Source organism: Pleurodeles waltl, chromosome 3_1 (genome assembly GCF_031143425.1).
Source record: "Pleurodeles waltl isolate 20211129_DDA chromosome 3_1, aPleWal1.hap1.20221129, whole genome shotgun sequence".
Lineage (NCBI taxonomy): Eukaryota > Metazoa > Chordata > Amphibia > Caudata > Salamandridae > Pleurodeles > Pleurodeles waltl.
In genome coordinates this window covers 184790213-184808568 of record NC_090440.1, presented here as the reverse complement: position 1 = coordinate 184808568, position 18356 = coordinate 184790213, and the positions used below count along the sequence as shown (strand labels likewise).

Genomic DNA, 18356 nt, shown 5'->3' with positions numbered 1-18356 from the left:
TTTATCTTCCATACTAGGAATGGTAAGAGTGGGAGAGGGGGAAATATCCCCGACCAACTCATCCATAAAGCATTGCCTTTGGACTGAGGGTGTGGGTACCTGGAGGTGACGTTTTGGCATTTTTTCCTTTGATATGTTGCGAACAGATCTATTTGAGGTGTTCCCCAGTTTTTGAAGTACTGTTGAAGGATTTGTGGGTGGAGTTCCCACTTGTGTGTTTGTTGATGCATCCTACTTAGCAGGTCTGCTAAGTGGCTGTCTGTCCAAGGGAGATATTGTGCCATCATGAATATGGTGACGAATCGCCCATTTCATAGTGTTTGTGCTAGTTGGGACAGTTGTTGAGATTGTGTCCCCCCTGTTTTTGAAGATTGTACATGGCAGTCATGTTGTCTGTACGTATCAACACTGTTTTGTGTTGCAATTGTGAAAGGAATGCTTTCATTGCCAAGAATATCACTTGCAGTTCGAGGTAATTGGTATAAAGAGAGCAAGGAGTATCATCCCATATTCCCTGAACTGTTAGGTTGAGGAGATGAGCTCTCCAAACGGTGATTGAGGCATCTGTTGTGAGAGTAATCTGAGGCACAGGGTCTACTATGGGCCGCCCCTTCATATGGTTTGTGGTATTCCACCAATGTAGAGAGAGATCAGTTTGACGGTCCAACTACACTAGATCTGCCAGTTGACCCCGTGCCTGAGACCACTGATGAGAGACACTGTTGAAGAGGACAATGTGAAGTCTGGCATGAGGCTCCATAGCAATACAAGACACCATCATTCCTAACGGTTTCATAACAGTTCTTACTGTGTATGTTTGGTTCTGTTTTAATGTTGCAATTAATGTCTGAAAAGCTAGGACTCTGTTTTGGTTGGGAAAGGCTATTCCTATCTGTGTATTGAGGATAGCTCCTAGATATGGTTGCGTTTGAAGAGGTTGCTGATGAGATTAGAAGTAGTTTATGGTGAATCCTAGAGATTGTAGGAGACAAATTGTTGTTTGAGTATCTTTTTGACACTGTGAGAATGAACTGGCTTTGATGAGCCCATCGTCTAAATAAGGCAAAACATGAATTTGTTTTCTTCTGAGATGTGCTGCAACCACTTCGAGGCATTTTGTGAATACTCTGGGAGCAATTGTGACTCCAAATGGTACTACTTTGAATTGGTAATGTTTTCCTGCTACTACAAACCTTAGGTATTTGTGGTGTGCAGGATGAATGGGAATGTGAAAGTAAGCGTCCTTTAGATCGAAGGCTGTCATGAAGTCTCCTAGTTGTAAAAGAGGAATAACATCCTGAAGAGTGACCATATGAAAATGTTCTGATAAGATGTAGTGGTTTAAGGCACTGAGATCTAATATTCGTCTGAGACACCCATCTTTTTGGGGGATTAGAAAATACAGGGAGTAAACTCCTGTTCCTTGGTATTGGAATGGTACTGGTTCTACAGCTCCCTTTAGAAGAACGGAATGTACTTTGAGAAGAGCTAGATGATCTTGTGAGACTCTGTGGGTACAAGGGGGGTATATTTGGTGGAGTGGAAATGAGCTCCAGACAATAACCATTTTGGATAATTTGAAGTACCCATTGATCTGTGGTAATCTGAGTCCATTAGGGGTAAAACAAATAAAAAGTTGTAACCTTCCCCCTACAGGAGTGGTGTGTTTTAGTATTGTTTCTGGTAAGTCATTGTTTAGTGACAGATGAGGAATTTCTAGATGTAGATGGTTTGCCACTTCCTTTATTATTGTTGCCCCTATATGATCCTCTAACGTAACCTCTGGTGTATTTAGAGGTGGGTTTAGTTTGATTTGTCGATTGTTCTTGAAGCGATTAGCTAAATCCTCTGCTAAACCCTGCACAACAAAAATTACTCCTATGTGTGCTGGCTTGTAAGGCTCCCATAGCTCTGGCAGTTTGTCCTTATTTAACTTTTCAAGGGTGGAAACCACTTGTCGACCAAATAAGTGCTCCTTATTGAAGGGCATACTTAAAACTGCCTGCTGTACTTCTTGTTTAAAACCTGGACATCTGAGCTATGCATGGTAGCTTATGATGACACTTGTATTAATACTGCATGCTGCTGTATCAGCAGCATCAAGAGCACATCGAATGGAGTTACTGTCCCTCATTTACAATCTCTACCCATCTTTTACGATGTTCTTCTGGTAGATCTTGTAAAAGCATCCCAGTGAGCTCTGTTGTATCTGCAAAGTAAAGCCTGAGCATTAGCGATTTGCCAATGATTGGCTGCTTGAGATGCCACTCTTTTCCCCGTAGCATCTAATTTTTTTTACTTTCCTTATCAGGAGGAGGTGTGTCTCTTGTTGAATAGTTATTAGCTCTTTTTCGTGCAGTAGATGCCACAATAGAGTCTGGAGGAATTTGTGCTCTAATATAAAGGATCAGTGGGTGCAGCTTTGTACTTTATCAACTGTAGGAGTGACAAAACTTGCTTTACCAGGCTCTTTAAATATTTCTTCTGTATGTCCGATCATTCCTGGAAGCATTGGAAGGAATTTACTTTCCTTATGTGTTGAGCCAAGGGTGTCAAATAAAAAAAATCTTCCTCTATTGGATCAGTGTACATATTTACATTGTGATACCCTGCTGCCCTTGCTATAACCGGTTGGTATGATGTGGAAACCTCAGGTGGTGAAGGCCTAGCTGGGTAAAGATCCGGATCATTAGGATCAAACTCATCTCAGGGGTCCTGTTCATCTAATGCATTCCCTATATCCTGAGACCCACTAGGTGGTGAACTTGGTGGTGTGAACCCTAAATGAGGAGGAGATGTGGGTGGAGTATGTTGTGGAAAAGTAGGCAAAAGTGGGGATGTACGAGTATCAAAAGAAGCCTTTTCTTTGGTAGTCTTTTTTGGAGGTGTAGAGGAATCAAGACAAGGGTCTGGGGCCGGTAGGTTTCTGTGGGTGGTCGGTAAATCTGGGCCCAAATACAGCAGCTACTCACACTGCAAAAAATAAAAAAATAAAAATTGTTGGTTTTCAGTGAAATTATCTGATCTATGTAGCGTTTTGGGGACCATCCTGTAACGGGCACTAGGCCCACCCACTCAAGAGGGCTACCATTTTTATCAGCAGATATGTGGGAACGGTGGGTGATAGGAAATGTCTGAAGCTCCACAGATTCTGAAATGTAAGGAAAAGGTGTCATTTTAGCCAAAGTCTGGGGTTTGCAAGGGTTTCCTGGCTAAAACTACCATGTGCGATCAATGCACATCACACCACCCTGTACTCCCTCAGCTGTCTAGATTTCAGAAATGTTTGGGTTTGGTAGGTTTCTGTGGGTGGCTGCAGAGGTTGGGACAAAATCGCACAGCTACTGCTATTGCCAAATCAGGTCATTCTTTTTTTTTTTTTTTTTTTACAGGAACTGGTGATGTCATCACACTGATTTTTGGCCCTTTTGTATCGCAAGCTCCAGGCCCAGCCACACATGTGGGGTATCATTTGTATCAGGAGACACGTGGGAACACAGAAAGTTGGACATTTGCTATTACCATAAAAATGTCTCTGCATTTGTGGCTTAGAAATGTAAACCAGTCTGAAAGAAAACACATTTTTCAAGATGTTCTGTTAATCATAATACATTTATAGGTGTACAAATAATTACTATTCCTAAACTCAGTACCTTGTGCACATTTGATAAATACTTAGATTTACTTCATACTCATCTGTTTATACATTTGATATTACCACATGAATGGTTGCATAGTCTGTACACAATGAATACAATTATAAGTGGGGTCTCTGGGTTTAGCATATTTTTCAAAAACCTATAATCCCTATATATGCTTGTGACCAGAAGGGTAACAGAGGAATTGCTTTTGTAAATCAGTATTTGAGACAAAAGTTACAGATGACAATATTGTCACCAATGGCTGTTTTATACTAAACATTTTATATTTCAACAATTTTGTTGAAAAACACGTTTAGGGATCTACACAAATGACCCAGTGCTGAATTCACAATGTTGTCTCCTTTTCCAAAATGTAGACGTTTAAAAAATAAAGCCAAGCTGGAGGAAGAGAAACCCCATTGCAAAACGTCTTGAAGGGTTCCAATTCACTGCCAGGTAGGTCAGCAGGGAAGGCATTCAGATTCACTTTGCTGGCCGAAGGCTAAATTACAAGCTCTCCAGTGTCAGGTGCTGTACTAACAAGGCTGGGTCCTAAGGAGCAGATTCCATGGTATCTTGCGCTGGAGCAACTAACTAGTAGGCCGAACATGGTTTGCCCATACTACTACCAAGGTCTTCATCAAGGCTTTGCTGATGGACAGCAGAAGCGTCTGAGTCAAAGTGCAAGGTTGCAAGATTTCTGTATGTAGATTTACTGTCATCTCCACGGTAGGTAAATGCATCTCCAGCATCTCCACAGCTTTGTACACCACCACTGTAGATGCGCTTTCTTCAGTCAGGACCTCTAATAAGGCATCTGATTCTGTTTCAGAGGAGATAGAGGCCATTGGCATTCTGAAGTTCCAAATGCAGACCAGTATCAAGAGATAACAACAAGTTCCCCTCCTCATCTTTATATAAAGCATTCAAAAGGCCTTCAACTGCATCAAAATATGAACCACAAATGTTCTCAAATCATAGGCAGAACTGGCATCGAGGCAAAGGCACATCCGAAAAATCATCCAACATCATGGTATGTGGCTTACTAAGTTCATAGTAAGACATTGGCTGGGATCTACTGGATCTCTGCTCTGGACCTGAAACTGGCATCCGGGTCAGATCCAAAACCAATGCTTCCAGAGCCAAGGCTGAAGCTGCACGGTCTTCAGCAAAGATTTAGAGGTGTGGCCTGGAGGTAAGCTGAAGTCCAACAAGGTCAATTGGCACTGGGACAATGGAGGTCTGACTGCGGGTCCCAATGTCTCTTTGGAGCTCTATGGCACTCCCAGAGGGTCCCAAAATCACCCATAAAAGCTGCAGCCTTGCCTCCTTGAAGAATCAACAATGGCCTGGGAAATGCATGCCTCTGACTTCAGCTGGGAACTAGAGTCGGAGACAGATGACTGTTGAAGAACCAGGTACTTCAAGTACAGAGTGCATAATATCTCCCTCTGGATCTGGAATGACTTCACCCTTGACTTGTGAGAGGACAGCAACCTGGATAAGGATGTGGAGGGTCCAAGGCTTGGAGGACAACTGGCCTAGTTTCTTGTGCTCTGCAGCATACAGCTTCACCTCTCACTCCCCGATGGTCTTTGGGTTCATCAGTGAGGCACACATTGTGCAGGTCCATAACAGACATCTTATTCCTCTTGGAGAAACACTGTTTGAAGCCAGTGGTCTTTGTTGGGGGAATGTTTCTGTAGCAAATAAAAACATTTAGGGAGAGGTAAGTCACAGAAGAACGAGTTACTTACCTTCGGTAACGACTTTTCTGGTGGATACATTAGCTACCTGTGGATTCCTCACATATTGAATACCCCCATGGCGCCAGCATTCGACGGAAATCTTCTTCCTAGCTTCTGCACGTCGACGAGGATATCACAATTGCCCACGCGACGCCGTCTGACGTCATACAGGCAATAAGAGGTCCTCACCGACGTGCCGACGTCAGTACCAACATTTTTTACGTGCCTGAGAATAATAGGCCATTGAGATAAATAATCAAATAGCAATATTTAATGACATTCAAGATAAATACATCACTTCAAGAACTTATTTAAAAAAAAAAAATAAAATAAGTACACAAATATATATATATATATATATATATATATATATATATATATATATATATATATATATATATATATATATGTACACACACACACACACACACACACACACACACACACACAAACAGTATATGTACAAGTCCTCAAAACCAAGAGGAGCACCCCCCAAGAACAACTTGGTTTGACCAGACAGGCAACGGGGAGGCGGGTGGGACCGTGAGGAATCCACAGGTAGCTAATGTATCCACCAGAAAAGTTGTTACCGAAGGTAAGTAACTCGTTCTTCTGATGGATACAACTACCTGTGGATTCCTCACATATTGAATAGAGTCCCAAAGCAGTACTGCACTCGGTGGCGAGTGCCTGAATGGTCAAACCAAGAAATCCTGCAGCACTGACCGTGCAAAATGGCCATCCCTCCTAACCTCAGAGTCCAAGCAGTAATGCTTCGCAAAAGTGTGGAGGGATGACCAAGTTGCGGCCTTGCAGATATCGACCACAGGAACACCCCTAGCCAAGGCCAAAGCGGCCGACTTAGCTCTGGTGGAATGAGCTCTTATAACATCAGGGGGTTCGTTCTTTGCTAAAGAGTAACACATTTTAATGCAAAGAATGACCCACCTGTAGAGTGTTCTCTTGTGGACTGCCTTTCCTCTCCTCTTTCCCACGTACCCGATGAAGAGCTGATCCTCCAGCCTGAAATCCTTCGTTCTGTCCACATAAAAGCTTAGCGCTCTCCTTGGGTCTAAGCGGTGTAGTCTCTCTTCTTCTTTTGAAGGATGAGGCGGAGGATAAAACGTGGAAAGAGTAATCGTTTGGGCCATATGAAAGGGTGAAACAACCTTCGGTAGGAAAGCAGCCTTGGTCCTCAACACCACCTTATCCCCATAAAAAGATGTGTAAGGGGGTTTTACAGATAGAGCCTGCAGCTCACTCACTCTTCTTGCGGAAGTAATTGCTACCAGGAAAACAGTCTTTAGGACTAATAACCTTAAGGGGCAAGAAAGCATTGGCTCAAACGGGGAACCCATAAGAAAAGTCAGAACCAGGTTTAAATCCCACTGAGGCATAATGAAAGGAGTGGGAGGAAATTTGTTAATAAGGCCTTTTAAAAATCTAAGAACTATTGGAGATTTGAATAGAGAAGGTTGGTCTGGAAGACATAAAAAGGCTGACAGGGCAGATAAGTATCCTTTAACCGTAGCCACTGCACAACCCCTCTGTGCCAGAGACAATGCAAAAGACAAAATATCTGATAAGTGAGCACGCAAGGGATCAATTTGCCTCTCTTCACACCAAATCACAAATTTAGCCCACCTATTAGCATAGATAGATTTAGTGGAGTGTCTCCTGTCCGATAAGATAACATCCACTACATCAGGCGGGAGAGAAAAGGAACTCAGGTTGCCCCGTTCAATCTCCAGGCATGAAGGTGCAGGCTCTGGAGGTGGGGGTGTAAAACCTGCCCCTGAGATTGCGAGAGGAGGTCTGCCCTGAGAGGGAGACGGAGCGGAGGGCACAGTGAGAGTTGGAGAAGGTCCGAGTACCACACCCTCCTTGGCCAATCCAGAGCTATTAAGATGACTTGGGCCCGGTCTTGACAAATTTTCCTCAGAACTCGAGGAATTAAGGGTATGGGGGGGAAACGCGTAAAGCAACTGGTCGCACCAGGTCGTCTGAAACGCGCCCCCCAACGTTCCTTGTACCGGATACTGGAGGCTGCGGAATAACGGGCAGTGCAAATTCTCCCTGGTAGCAAACAGATGTATCCGAGGAAACCCCCACATCTGGAAGATTAGACGGACTTGATCCGGGTGGAGACGCCACTCGTGATCGGTCGAGAAATGGCGACAGAGAATCAGCACGCACGTTCAAGACTCCGGCCAGATGATTTGCTACCAAACAAATCTGATGGTCCTTTGCCCAGGACCAAAGCCGTAGAGCTTCTCTGCAGAGAAGGTACGACCCTACTCCTCCCTGCTTGTTGATATACCACATCGCGGTAGTATTGTCCGTCAGGACCTGAACCGACTGACCGCGAAGGGAAGGGAGGAAGGCCTTGAGTGCAAGACGTATCGCCCGCAACTCCAACAGATTTATATGAAACATCTGTTCCACTGGAGACCAAAGACCTTTGATCTCCAGGTCCCCCAGATGAGCTCCCCACCCTAGAGTGGAAGCATCTTTTATTACCGTGGTCACCGGCGGAGGTTGCGAGAACGGCCTTCCTTGGGAAAGATTGCCGTCCGCAATCCACCATTTCAAATCCGCTGCAGCGTCCCCAGAGATCCTTACTGATCCTTCGAGATCCACTTGTGCCCAGACCACTACTTCCGGAGGCACCACTGAAGAGCCCTCATGTGTCAGCGAGCATGAGTGACCAACAGAATGCACGAGGCAAACAGACCGAGCAGACGTAGGACCTTGAGGACCGGAATGACCGCTCCACTTTGAAACATTGGAACCAACGCCTGAATGTCTTGAATCCGCTGAGGCGGAGGAAATGCGCGACTCAATGTTGTATCCAGTACTGCCCCTATGAACAGGAGGCGCTGAGAGGGCTCTAGGTGAGATTTGGATACATTCACTGAAAAACCCAGGTCGAACAACAACAGGGTTGTCGACTGAAGGTGATGCAGCACGAGCTCCGGAGACTTGGCTTTGATCAACCAGTCGTCCAGATAAGGAAAAACTGCTATCCCCTTCCTTATGAGCTCCGCCGCAACCACCGACATCACCTTTGTGAAGACTCGGGGTGCTGAAGTAAGAGCAAATGGGAGGACCGTAAATAGTGCTGCGACCCCACCCCAAACCGGAGATACCTCCTGTGCGACTTGAGTATAGGGATATGAAAGTAAGCATCCTGCAAGTCGACAGACACCATCCAATCTCCATCGTTCAGCGCCAAAAGCACCTTAGCTAGGGTCAGCATCTTGAACTTCTCCTGTTTGAGGAACCAATTCAAGATCCTCAGGTCCAGGATTGGCCTCAATCGACCATCCTTCTTGGGGATCAGGAAGTATCTCGAGTAACAACCCTGACCCCTTTCCTGCTCAGGAACCAACTCCACCACACCCTTTGAAAGGAGAACTTGAACCTCCTGTTCTAGTAACAAGAGGTGTTCTTCTAACAGTAGGAGGGACGGGGCTGGATGGGGGGGCGGAAACTCCCAAAAGGGTAGTGCATAGCCTTTCCCCACAATGCTGGTAACCCAGGAGTCCGATGTTATGACCTCCCACTTGTGGAGAAAATTCAGTAACCTCCCCCCTACAGGAGTGGCGTCAGAAGGAATTGGCGGAAGCCTAAGGCTGCTTCCCATGCTGCACCCCTCCAGAGGAAGAGGAAGAGGCAGAGCGCTGCTGAGTGGCTCCCCTGGTGCGGACCCTTCCCCTCTCTCTGAAAGATCTATAGGAGAGGGCAGAGGTGGGTTGCTGGAATTTTCGTTGAAAGGAGGAGGAACCACAACCAAATCCTTGAAACCTCCTAAAAAATCTGGAGGAAGCAGAAGAAGAGGCTTGCAAGCCCAACGGCTTGGCAGTGGCTCTACTCTCCTTGAACCTTTCTAAAGCCGAATCAGCCTTGGCGCCGAAAAGCTTGTCACCATCAAAAGGAAGGTCCAAGAGGGTCGATTGTACATCAGAGGAAAAACCAGAGCTACGAAGCCAGGCCTGCCTCCTCGTAGCCACAGCAGTACCCATAGCTCTAGCAACAGAGTCAGATGTATCCAACCCAGATTGAATAACCTGGGTTGCCGCTGCTTGAGCATCAGAAACCAGGCTCAATAATTCTTGAGGAACCTCAGTGTGCGTCGACTTAATCTCGTCCATCAGGGCGTAAATGCATCTCCCTAAGATGCACGTAGCATTGGTGGATTTCAAAGCCATGCTACATGATGAGAAAACCCTCTTTGATGACATGTCCATCTTTTTAGAGTCTCTATCTGAGGGTACAGCTGGAAAGGATCCAGGAGCAGATCGAGCTGAGCAAGAAGCCTGAACCACTAGGCTTTCAGGAGTTGGATGCCTGGAAAGAAAGCCTGGGTCAGCCGGTGTAACCCGATATCTCCGAGCCACAGATCTATTCACCGCCGGAGAGGACACCGGCTTCTTCCAGACTTCCATAATGGGGTCCAGTAGAGCCGCACTAAAAGGCAAAAGTGGCTCTGCAGTTGTTGAGGCAGGGTGCAACACTTCTGTCAAGATGTTTGGCTTGGTCTCAGACACCGGCAAAGGGAGGTCCAAAAAGTCAGCCGCCTTTCTAATAACTGAATGAAAAGTCACTGCCTCCTCTGTGTACTCCCCAGGTGATGACAAGCCCCATTCAGGAGGTGTCCAGATCACTAGCCGTGTCCAAGCCATGGAGACCTTCACGAGAGCCCTCAATCTCCCCTTCCTCCAATGCCTGTCTCCGGTATTCTTGCTCTTCAAGGAGGCGAAGAGCAAGCCTCCTCGAATGCAGTCTCTCCTCTATCCTCGGCGTCGACATGGCGTCAGCAGATGTCGAAGCTTGACGCCGATCCTCGGATCAGTCAGACGCCGGATCTAATGGCGCCATGGATTTCTTTGGTGCCGAACGTGGAGCAGGACGGACTGAAGACTGTTCCGGAGTCGGTGGAGGTCTAATCGGTGTCACTGGCTGAGACACCGACGCCACAGGAGCCGAAGCCACAGGCGCCGATACCGGCGTCGAGCCCACGTTTCCCAAGGGAAGAAAGGGCATAAAGGGTGCCAGTCGAAGTGGAGCCGGAGCACCCATGTTGAAGGCCAAAGGACCTGACGGACCAGCCGGTCCACCACCTGGAGCCATCTGTTGGAACATGGAGAACATCGCATTCAAGAATGCAGTACTATTGGCTCCAGGGGCCGGGAAAGCCTGGTACTGAGGTGCCTGGTTCGAAGGCGACATCAAAGCCAGTCCAGACGTCTGCATGGACGTAGAAAATACCTGAGGCTGTGGAACCTCGCACACCGAAGGAGGATTAACCAGTGACATTGGTGAAGTCGGAGATGGTAACGGCGTCGGCAGCTGGGGAGAGACGGTGGGACTAACTTCCCAAGTCTTTTGACATCGAGTCGATAGTGACCTCGATCGAGACCTCTCCTTATTCGACCGGCGGCGAGATTCTCGACGACGCCAGGAGTCCCGATGATGCCGATGCGACTTCGGTGATGACGACTTTCGGTGATGTCTTTTCTCCTTCTTCTTTGACTTTGCGAGAAAAAGTTTGGCCTCACGTTCTTTCAAGGCCTTTGGATTCATTCGTTGACAAGAATCGCACTTGTCAACGTTGTGGTCGGAACTTAGACACCACAAACAGTCAGAATGTGGGTCCGTAACCGACATTTTGCCTCGGCACTCTCGGCAGGGCTTGAATCCTGACTTTCTTTGCGACATTGTAATGCCTCAAAGCAAAAAATAGCCAAAAAACACTAACTACGTCGAGCAGCAACAGTAGCTCCCTCGAAGATAACCATTTCGAATGGCATGGAAAAAAGGGAACTGACGTCGGCGAGAACCTCTTATTACCTGTATGATGTCAGACGGCGTCACGTGGGCAATTGTGACGTCCTCGTCGACGTGCAGAAGCTAGGAAGATTTCCGTTGAATGCTGGCGCAATGGGGGTATTCAATATGTGAGGAATCCACAGGTAGTTGTATCCATCAGAACCAAAGTTTGATAGCAGAGCTCCAGATCCACTCTTAGGGGCGCAGAATGAATGAAGCTACAAGTAGAATCAGAAAGGGATATTTCACTAAGAAAATGTGCGCCTAACAAATTCTGGGACCCAGAATGTCTTGGGAATCTGCACTGTTAGACCTGGTATCCTTACGATTGTCGTACCCCAAACGTTTTGCCTTTTACCTCCTGTTTTGCTGCTGTATCTTTTTGTTGGCTTAGGACTCTGAGCATTTTACCACTGCTAACCATCCTAATGTGCATGTGCTTCTCCCCCAAACATGGTACCAATGGTGTATCCATAATTGGCATATGTAATTTACATATAAGTCCCTTGTAAAGTGGTGTATCACATACTCAGGGCCTGTAAATTAAATGCTAATGGTAGGCCAGCAGCACTAATTGACTGACCCATTCAACTAGCCCTGTAAACATGTCTCAGACCTGCCACTGCAGAGCCTGTGTCTACAGTCTCACTGCCACGCAGACCCAGGATTTAAAAGCTCTTGCCAAGCCGCAGACTTCCCTTTTCTTACATAAAAGTCACCTCTAAAGTAGGCCATAGGGCTAGATGCCATGTAAGCGAAAAGAAGGGAAAAGCAGGACATGTACTTGTAAGTTTTTCATGTCCTGGTAATAAAAAAACCTCCCAAAGTCGTTTTTCATTACTGCGAGGACTGCTACTGTCATATGCCAGCATTAGGACTTCCTTAAAATACTTTTAAACTAATCCCTGATCTGAGAGGAGTAGCTACATCATGTTTAGTATCATTGGAATGGTCATGATGAATCCTTTTTCTGGCAAAATCCTATTATTACCATTTTAGAAATGCAACTGGTGGGCATTTCTCTGCTCTCACTGCCCTGTGTGCCTACAGTCTGACTCCAATACACCTCTGACATGGGCTGGGTGACAGCTACACTTGTGCCTTCCCTCCAAACACCCAGGACACAACTGCATATGCGTTCTGATGTGTCTTCCTGGAGAGGAGGATGGGACGGGCTCATACTTCTACTTCAAAGGGCAGTGACCAGAGTCCACATAAAAGGGCTGATTACGTCCCACTGAAAAGTCTGGAGTATGGGCTGAGCAGAAAGGGGGACTTGTGCACGTCACAGAAACCTTTTGAAGTCATTCCCCACCCCACATCAAAGGCCCTTTCTAGTACAAGTACTGAGTCTCTGCCCCCCGCCCTTCAAATCAGTACACTGCTGGACCAAAAAAGAACTCTGCTGAAGTAAACACTACTGTGCTTGTTAATTTAGGTTGTGTAACTTACTTACCTTGACTAGGATTGTGATCCCTATTTGGACAGGGTACATACCTCTGCCAACTAGAGACCCAATTTCTAACAAGCACTGTCACATTTTTTTGTTCTTTCAGTGAGTGATCCAGTGCATGTACAATCACTCTTACCTTCTTTGGAGGAGGAAAGTCTATTGCTAAGATGGATTACTGATCATCTCTACAAATGTAATCCTTGTGAAATCAAGGAAGATGTGAGGCAATTCCCTGACAACCCAAATTAGCACAGCATCTCAAATAGCATAGAAAACAAAATTCTGCAAGCTCTTAAGATACAGATCTTATGAAGCAGTCATGTAGGTATGGATTGTTGTGCACCTTGTGGTGTAGCAGACAAAAATGAAACCAGGGGAAAAAATACTGATAAAAAGCCAAGGGGCAGCACTGAAATCGAAAAGCAGTATTCTGTACTGGTAGTGCTGCTTTCTATTAATAAACCAGAAACCTTTCCTGTGTTTCTCCAGAATGGGTACATGGACTGGTACACCAGTGTGCCTCTGGAATTCCCTTAGTCCTTCACTAATAACCCAGCCAGTTCTCCTGTCTTCTAAGAAACAGCTGGAAACCTCATTCTTTCAGCTGCACCTGACCCAACTTAGGTGCCTGCAACACAAAAGGGCCCAAAACTCACAGTAACAACGTCAACATTTCATTTAAAACAATGACCTGATTTAGCAATACGGTATCTGAGGTATTTTGTCTCTGGCTCGGTAGTTACCCATAGAAACCTATCAAAGGCAGGCATCTCTGAAAAGCATTCCATCCATCACTTTTTCGTATAATTTTATGTGTTGCCCTAAGTGGGACAGATATGTCAAAACATAACCCATGCAGACTAAGTCATTGAAACCAAGCTATACCTGGCTGATGAATCCTAAGTAGAGCGAAACCAGTCCTAAACTACTTGTGTTCTGATTCAGAGAAGTCCTGGCGTGGCACTTCAAGCAGTTGGACCAGGGTCAAAAATGATTTGCATACGGCTAGGTACAAAACAGGAGTTACAATGGTGGGAAAAATAACAGTGCATTGGGATGCAGCCAAGAGAAATTACCAGTGGCTGAGAATTATTCAAGCATTCCATTCAGAATTTTTTTGTATACTTTAGTGTGTCGTCCCAAGTGAGACAGGAACGCCCGGGCGTGGGTCCTATGAAAACTGTCACTGATGAGCCCTCATTAGGGCACAACTGGTCCGTAAGTGATGTGTGTTCTGGTTCAGGGAGGACCTGACCTGGCAGTTCGTGTTGGACAGTTCTCACTGGTGCAGGGTAAAGAAGACTGAAATATGGCTGGGTCCAAACTGAGTGGCATGTCTGCAAAATAACACTGCACTGGAATGCGCCCGGAGTAATTATCAGAATACTTTAGTGTTTCTGAAAACTAGACACCCGAGGGAGTCCAGGGTGGTGTTACGTTACGGATCACACAGCATTCTCTTTTACTTACCCAGAAGCCCTTGTAAACTGCAAACCTTGGCTAAAAACACACCTTTTCTTACTTATCTGTGAGGGAAAGTTTAAGAATCTGCAGGGTGCCAGCAACTTCCTACCACCTACCGTTCCCACACATCTCCTGCTAAAAATGGTAGCTCACTTGTGTGGGTGGGTGTGGTGCACGCAATAAGAAAGGGCTGAAAAGCAGCATGGACACATCAAATTTCTCAACTCAAAACCAATGTGTTTTATTTTTTTTCCCTTTTGTTTTTTGCAATTTAGTAATTTGTGGATTAATGCCCTAGCTCAGCTAACTCACAGGGAAACCTAGCAAATCTGCACAGTTCTGCAAACTGGAAAAGAGGCTGAGACTTAGTGTGTTTAGTAACATCCAGCCCCCCCAGGAGGGGCTGATTAGGGGTAAACACCCCCTTCTGCCCTTAAGGGTGGTCAAAGAGGCCGCTTTGGCCAGGCGTGTGGGATGAGCACAGGCCAATGCCATGGGTGGTCACTTCCCCTTACAATTACCATCCCTGGTGGTCTAATGGAGCGGATTCCTGCATGGGGATCGCATGCCGCGATCAATCCCTAAGAAGGGATCCACAAGGGAAACTCTGCATTTCATAATCTACAAATAGGTATTTTGTTACATGAAATGTAACAAAACACCTTTATAAGTAAGGATCTTAGTGTTGTGTACCACCTCTGATAAATCGTAGGGGAGGAGACAATGGGAGCTGTGCTGTTAATCTGGAAAATCTGAAGGGAAAATTATCAAAGAGGCTTTATTTAATTAATTTGCAATCTGAAACTTCAAATTATAAGCTCCTTTGTTTGCCTTCCTACTTGCTACCTTGTCTCCCCCAGTCTTTCGAGTTTGTGGAACGACATTCACATTTGGGCAACGGAGTGCCTTCTTTCCCTAGCACCAGCTCTATTCCTGTGCTTCCCTTACTGTCCACACCAGAACACATCCATATTCGTCCACCTGGGAGGAAATCAGACGAGCCATACCACTATGCTACCCTATGTCACTCATACTCTGAAGAAATGCATTCTTAATTCCTGTGGCACAAATCCTAGGTCCCATCAGTGTCAGAGATACATGATTACCAGATGACTGTCAGTCACCAAGGACGCAATGCTCCTGGCATGAGATGTTCCTTTGCAAATCACTGCTTTCAGGTGTGCTAATTCAATTGGACCAACTGAGGCTATCAGCCAACACAACTGCCAAAATGCATTAAACAGTTAAACAAAAATCCCGGAGCAACAACACTAATTATTTGGAGACATGAAATCAACCTATGGCGCAAATCCTACGTCCCATCAGTGTCGGGGACATACGACTACCAGATGACTGCCTGTCACCAAGGGCACAAAATTTCCAGGGATGAGATGTTCCTTTGTAAGTCAGTGCTTTCAGACATCAATCTTGTCATTTATTAATATGAAAAGTAGCTAGCCCATGGCTGTAGTGCTGGTGCATGTGATGCTGCACGCGGAGCCTATGACAGGAAGCGAAGAGATAGCAGCAGTCTTTTCAGAGAAACCTTTGCACACCCTAAGCTGCTTTAATTTTTAGTTTAGAAATCTTCCATTTATCTGCCACATTAAAAGCTTTTGCAGGACTGACACCTCTGCTGCTACTATAAGGGGAAGTAGAGCTTAGAAAAATAAGACCAAACCAAGTAAGAACAAAAAAAACTTATCTATAATTGCTTTGCAAAAGGGACCAAGGTAATTGTTAGCTGCATACGATAGGAGGTATATAAAAACCAGCTGAACTGCCTATGGAAAAAAATGCTTAATTCTCTCACGCTCGACTTCTCCATGTCACTCACCTATAGTTCAGAACTGGCTGTACACACAGACCTTCTTGCATGCTATTTTCTACTTCTGAACACTTCCTTGCCCACACCTTGTCTCAAATGAATCCCTTCCCTAAATTCCTCGCTGCACACACATTCTTGCACAAGTGACCCTTCACAGAATTTAATAGACACGTTCTGATTATTTGCAGGAGGTTTCAAAGATGTGGCCTTAAGTTACAGTTACCTTAATGGTAATAGAATACTTTCAATGCAGCCATGTGTAAAGACACAGATCTGGAGCATAGAATTACTATGGGCACTACAAGATAGCAGGTAATGTCTTAAAGGTCACCAAACATTTTTTGGGCTATCATATTTTATGACATGAAAGTGGCTGAACAATATGTGTTGGCTACAATGATAATATGGGAACTGCTGCAGTATATTTGGGAATACACTTAAGAAACCTCAAGTTCGAGTTTGACTTAGTCAATCTGGCAGTAGGCAAAAATTGTGTCAGCAATCATAATCCTCCTATCTTTACATTATTGCTGACTTCCCCTCAGAAAAATAGTACAGATACTATTAGACACCAACAGGGCAAAAAACTGTAAGGATCAAATGGGTAGGAGTTGATCCTATCAACTTTATGTCAGAACTCATAAGAGGAAACAGATAATTTTACTCCTGCTTAAAAGATAATGTAGATAGTGCCACAATTATTGATGCACACATTTCAATTTTCAAATCTCTTAACATCTGGGCAAAGTTATCAGAGGTAAAAAAATAAAAAAAATAAAAAAACAAGGGCCAAAGGGGTGGTTTGATTGTTAATGCACAAAGGCATGCAGGGATTTAATCAAGCACCTACATGCTTATTCAAGGGATCAAGGGAGTGTGTTACAAAATAGCAGAACACAAAACAAACTTCCTTTTACAAGGTATAGCTTAGGCTAGCCTGGTACAGGCTGCTGACACCAAAGATATACTATTCTGGAAGACTAATAAAACTCCTTTTCTTAAAGATAATTCTGTCTCGACCTTGAGAACTCAATCATGGCAGAAGCTTGGGTGGAAAATCTTTCTTCGATCTTTACACCCTCCATTGAGCAACATTATGAAGGTGTTTTTCCATCTGATATAACCCAATCCAATATCACCTTCAATATACAGAGGGTGGAGTGAACACTAGCTGAGAAAAACATCCGGCCCGGATGGAGTTCCCATAGGCCTGTACAAGTATCTCCCAGAACTCTAAGCACCCTTGCTCACACTTTTGTGTAATGCAGCTGGGTTGCGCAGATTGCCTCCCTCTTGGTCTGAATGCTTAATTATCCCAATCTTTAAACAAGCATTTGCAATGCAATGGGTCTCGTGTTTCCTCGAGTTAAAGCTATTATCGGTGTAAACTCCTAACCAGACTTTTCTTGCCACATACTGAAAATGAAAAGTAGAACAGTTTCACATAACAGAGCCGACAGACGCCATGAGCACAAAGCAGACACATAAAAGGAAACAGAAGTTTGCTCGCAGTGAAACTTATTGGCAAAAGTGCAATTACCCATATAACCGGCAAAAGTGCAATTATCCATGTAACCGGCAAAAGTGCAATTATCCATGTAACCGGCAAAAGTGCAATTATCCATGTAACAGGGTGGATGTCATGCAAAGCTCTCGACTACTGCCCATTGAGATTGCGCTGCCTACGAATTTAAGAGAAAAGGTAGTCCAGAAACCATACCAAAAACATGGAGTTTCGTATGTTTTCAGTAGTTGGCCGGTGCACTCGAGGCAGACTTAACACCGGAAAAGGCATGACATTTGCATGCCTTTCACTAATTAAATCAAGCAAATTTTAAAAGGCAAGTCCACAAACCAACCAAACTCATGGGCATGACATGGGTGTGGTTAAAAACTCAGAGAGATTACACCAGGGACAGAGCACTTTGCGTGCAACTCTAAAAAGGATTCCAAACAAGAACAAAGAACCTCAGATTGGCAGAAACAATTTACAAAATCTCAGAACCACAGAGTACAAGTCCAGCCTTTGCAGGAAGAATTTTTAAATAGCCATGACAAGAATATGAACATACATCTTTCTAAGCTTACTTTATGCAATTTGTAGAAAGTGGTTGTCAATAAACATGTATTGGCATTGTTCTGCAAAATTAATCTCTCCTTAGAGGAAAAATAATAATTGAAACCGACATCTTTGCAAGTGGCATCTAGTGCCTTGTATAGGATTTCCAACAACAAGAGAACTAGGTTGTTGAACTATGAGTTCAATCAGGGTGCTACACAGATACTATAAGGTCCCCATTTTTCACACTATATGGATATTTAATATAAACAGGCTTAACAATGATATGAATTACACAGATTAAGGTGCTCGGGTGCATTACGTTTGTAAA

The 18356-nt window shown here is 44.8% G+C and overlaps 1 protein-coding gene across 3 annotated transcripts in view; it reads right to left on the bottom strand.

Annotated features, from left to right (window-relative positions):
• The window catches only part of CSK (C-terminal Src kinase), a 507465-nt gene that overhangs the window by 285279 nt on the left and 203830 nt on the right, over positions 1-18356 (bottom strand). The window lies entirely within an intron of this gene.